This window comes from Panthera onca, chromosome D1 (assembly GCF_046562875.1).
Source record: "Panthera onca isolate mPanOnc1 chromosome D1, mPanOnc1 haplotype 2, whole genome shotgun sequence".
Lineage (NCBI taxonomy): Eukaryota > Metazoa > Chordata > Mammalia > Carnivora > Felidae > Panthera > Panthera onca.
The window spans coordinates 37,452,097-37,456,909 of record NC_138348.1 but is presented as its reverse complement, the minus strand read 5'-3'; positions in this window follow the sequence as shown (position 1 = coordinate 37,456,909).

The following is a 4,813-nucleotide window of genomic DNA, read 5'->3' as shown; positions in this document are numbered from 1 at the left end:
GAAAGGGGCATAGAAAAGGAAAGGAATGGCTCCGGAAGGCTGGTATGCCATGTTTTGTTTTGCTCACTGACAAGTTACTTTTATTTTCAGGTAACCTTTATTATTATTGTTTTATTATTTGTGCTTCCCCAGCAAACTTACTGAAGGAAGGAGCCCTGTTTTATTCTCTTCATGTTTTCCCACAGTCCCCAAGCTATGCCTCTCACCTAATACAGAATAGAGTGGAGAGAAACTCAAAACATCTCCGTGTTGGTTTCCTAGGGTGTCATGATAAAGTATCACAACGTGGATGGCTTAGAACAACAAAAATTTATTGTATCACAGTTCTAGAGATCAGAAATGTGAAATCAAGGTGTCAGTGAGGCCATGCTCTTGCTAAAGTTGCTAGGAAATGATCTGTTCCAGGCCTCTCTCCTAGTTTTGGTTAGTTTCTTGGTTTATGGCAGAATAACTTTAATCTTCACATGACATTCTTCTCCCTGTGAGTCTGTTTGTCTCTTCACATGGCATTCTTTTTATAAAGCTACCAGTTGTACTGGATTAAGGACTCTTCCTAGTTTAGTATGACATTATCTTCACTCAACTAGTTATACCTATAAAGACCTGATCTCAAATAACGTCACATCATTTATATACCTATAAAGACCTGATCTCAAATAAAGTCCTCAGAGTTAGGATTAACCTGTGGGGGACATAATTATGGGAGGGAACATAATTCAAGCTATAACAACATCCCTCTGGGCTTAAGAGAACCTAAAAGTCTCTTAGTTTATCAGAGCTTGTTCAATTAGGGACCACAAAGCAGCTCTTCTTAATAATCTCTCCATTTCTTCCCTTTAGTATGGATAATAAAAGTCTTACAAAATATTCCAATACTTAGCTTATTGTGGGCATTAGTTGCCCTCATTCTCTCCAAGATGTACAAGAATGTGATTTTCTAACATGACCAGAAGTGGGAGAGTAAACATGCATCCTGGACAATGAGGAAGACATCACAGAGACAGTGCACGGCCATTCTGTTGACAAGGAGTCAGTCTGATAAGACACGTTGTCGATCCCCTCAAGAATCAGATGGCAGAAGTCTTAGATCAAAGGGCAAGAAATAAAATGAGCACTGGAGACAAGGGCATAAAACAAGTGTACTTGGCTGTGTGACTGGTATCCCAAATCATTCGTGAGTCTGATTTTTTTCCACTTGGCAGTTCATCTCAGGCAATACTTAACATTACTCAGAAAATTCAGTGGATCTATCCAATTCAATGTCAATGTCAGTCACTGCAGAAGGTAGAGCTGTTATTTGGAGTAAATATTCAAGATTCAACTGTATATATCTCACTGCGAGATCTGCAGAGTATGTGCAAATGAAAAGTTGCCTGAAAATCAAATAAAACCAGAATCCCTTTAGGTTGCTCTGGGTTCTAATGAGATCACACAGCAGTTAAACCTGAAGTGTCACTCCTGGCTTTGATGTTGAACTATCCTTTTTTGGCAAGCGTCCCTTGGGCTGCCCTTATTCATCTGAGTCACTTACTGGACTTCTGCTGAATTTGGTGCCAGAGAACTGATCCATCCGTGAGTTGCTGAAATGTTACCCCTGGAGTTTCCTGGGGCTCTTCCTGCTACCACAATGCTACCCTGAGTATTACTCTCTCAAGCCATAACTTCTACCTGTGGCCTGCTCTTTGCCAATGAATTACAAAGAGGAAGATTTGAACGGGACATCTTCCTTTCAGTTGTCAGGGTATGTTGTTGGTACAGAATTCTAGCTGCATTTCAGTCTCAGTGGTTCCTTCCACCCAGACCCGTTGCCCCTTTACCACTCCAGTCTTTCCTTTAGTTACAACAGCTCAAGACAAGCTGAAGATTCTACAAAGTTTGGTCCAAAAAAAGATCCAGAATAATAGAAGATGTTCAACTGGTCACTATTTAGGATCATAATTCAAAGGCCTACAGGGTTCAAGCATAATACACAAAGGAAGGAAGGCTAGTGGGGATGGGGGATGTGGTAACAGAAAATTCACACCCCAGCAGAAAGGGGCAGCAGCCCCTCAGTTCCAGTTGGTTATGGCCACGTGGAAATGGTGGAATTTTTCCAAGAGGTAGAAAATGGAGATATTTATGTGGCATCACAGAATTTTGTTTTTTTTTTTACTTTAAATGTTTTATTTATTTTTGAGAGAGAGTGCAGCAAGGAAGGGGCAAAGAGAGAAGGGGACAGTGGATCCAAAGCAGGCTCCACACTGACAGCAATGAGCCCCATATGGGGCTCAAACTCACGAACCCTGAGAACATGATCTGAGCCGAAGTCAGACATTCAACCAAGAGAGCCACCCAGGTGCCCTGGAATTTTGTTTTTAAATACTGGCAGATATAATGTCAAATTAACAAACAATGTGAACTAAACAGAATGTCTCCAGGCCAATTTGGCCCTTAGGCTTCACTTGGAAGTCTCCAGGCTGGCAGGTTTTTGCTTTTTTTTAATGTTTATTTTTATTTTTGAGAGAGAGAGAGAGAGCCAGAGCGAGAGGGAGAGAGAGAGAGAGAGAGAAAGAGAAACAGAGAGAGAGAGCGAGAGAGCACATGAGCACGCATGGGGGGGTGCGGGGCAAAGAGGGGGGAAAGAGGATCTGAAGTGGGCTGTGTGCTGACAGCATAGAGCTCAGTGCAGAGCTCAAACTCATGAATTGTGAGATCATGACCTGAGCTAAAGTCAGTTGCTCAATGACTGAACCACCCTGGTGCCTCGGGGCTGACAGTTTTAGAGGCTGTGTGACTTGGGAATTCCTCAAGCTTCTCTTACAGGATTCCTCACACTCATTACAGACCTGACTTCCTGGCAAGATCTAGGAATAACTCCCTGACATGCTCTTAGCCTGTGTCCTAGTCGCATATATCACCTTTCCCCCTTTACCTGTGGTTATGCTCCTAAGCGTCTACCCCCCTCAGAGACCCGCCTTAAGAAATGTAAGTGCAGACAGAAATAAGCATTTTCCTCCTCAACCATTAAAGCCTGCATTCCATTCATTCCGCCAATACTGACTGTGTGACCAGGCACAGGCAGGTACTGTTCCAAGCATATGCATGTTTGTCATGCAGTTTATGATATGTCTAGAAGACAGATTTTTAAAAGTAAACAAATAAGTAATTTCAGAATGGAATGTGTTAGGGAAAAATAAAAGAGACTAATGGGATAGCAAATGTGGAAGGGTATAGTTCTACCTTACAGCTGGTTGTCAAGAAAGTCTCTCTGAGGAGGAACCTTACATAGAATTTCTTAGAAGCAGAGCTGAGATGAGGATTCGTTAGTAATTTATTGAATGTGTACTCTTACGAGGAGGGGAACTAGGGGAAAAAGAGGCCAGAGAAAGAATGCAAATCAGGGATGTGGTCTCAGATGCAGGGCCCTTAAGCCTAGTCCCACCAAGGACTTTAGAACATGAGTTACACCACACAATTGGTACCACCTTGAAGCAAGAGGGCTGGCCTTTTGTATCTCCCCTGTCAGTCAGTCACTGTCTCCATTACTCCCCTCGTGAGTGGAGCATACCTCTTAAGCTACAGGGCTGAAGGTAATTCTTTGGAAAAGGTGGCAGCTGTGAACTGTTAATAACCAATGCACCCAACAGCTAGGGATGGGTGCAGCAGCATAACAATGGGGCTATGGGTAAGCACTAACCATATTCACTATCGGGGGCGATATTTGAGTTTGGCTCTGGAAGTAAGAAGCAGCAAGTTATGCAAATATCTGGAGGAAGTGTACTTCAGGTTGAAGGAAGAGCTCATGGGAACAAGCTTGGCCAATGTTTCTGGGGTTTAATGGGAAATGTGGAGCATGGATGATATGTAGCTAGAGGAGTAGATGGGGAACCAAAACCCGTATGAATTTTTCATAAGTGCTGTGGTAAACTCATTATAAGTTTTTAAGTGAGCAGTGACATGATATGCCTTAAATTTCAGAATAAGGTCTGAGGTCCCTTTGTGGAGGATAAATTATAGGGAAAGCATGAATAGAAGCAAGAGACCAGTTAGGTTACTGTAGTATCGAGTTAATAGACAGTGGGGCTTGGACTAGGATAGTAGCCATGAATATGATGAGAAGCTGTCAAAGTTGCAAAATATTCTGAAGACAAAGCTGATAAATTTTCTGATGGATTGGATTACGAGGTTAGGGGATCAGGGATGAGATATTTTGGATTGGGGTAGGTCATAGTGCTATTAACTACCTTGAGTTAACAGAATAGGCAGAAGATAGAAAAAGTTTAAAGTGGAGAAATGAATAATTCTATTTTGGATATGCTAAATATGAATACTTATTTGACATTCAAGTGCAGGTGTTGTATAAAATAGTTGGGAAAATGAAACTAAAGTTTAAGGTGCGGTCAGGGTTAAGACGTAAATTTGAGAGTCCTTAACCAATAGATAATATTTAAAATTATGAGAGAAAGAGACATCAGCCAGGGAGAGGGTATAGAGAAGAGAATAAGGTCCAGGGTCAAGTTCTGGAGCATCCAATATTTACAGCTTGGATAGGGGAAGGGAGCCAGGAATGAACACTAAGATAGATTTGTGTGAAACAACAGGAAGCTATCTCACCAAAATTGTGTTTGAGTAACCTTGTATCTGATTAGCCATCATCAATTTCTCCCTTTTTTCATGGTGCTGTAGTTGTAGAATTTGGGTGGAATTGTCTCCCCACCTGTAGAAAGTGCCCCAGTTAGTAATGATCTGTCAGGATAATCTCACTCCCCTTGACTCAGTAATTGGGTTAGTTGCTGTGGCTTAAGTCAAGTAGCGCATGACATTATTTTGACTA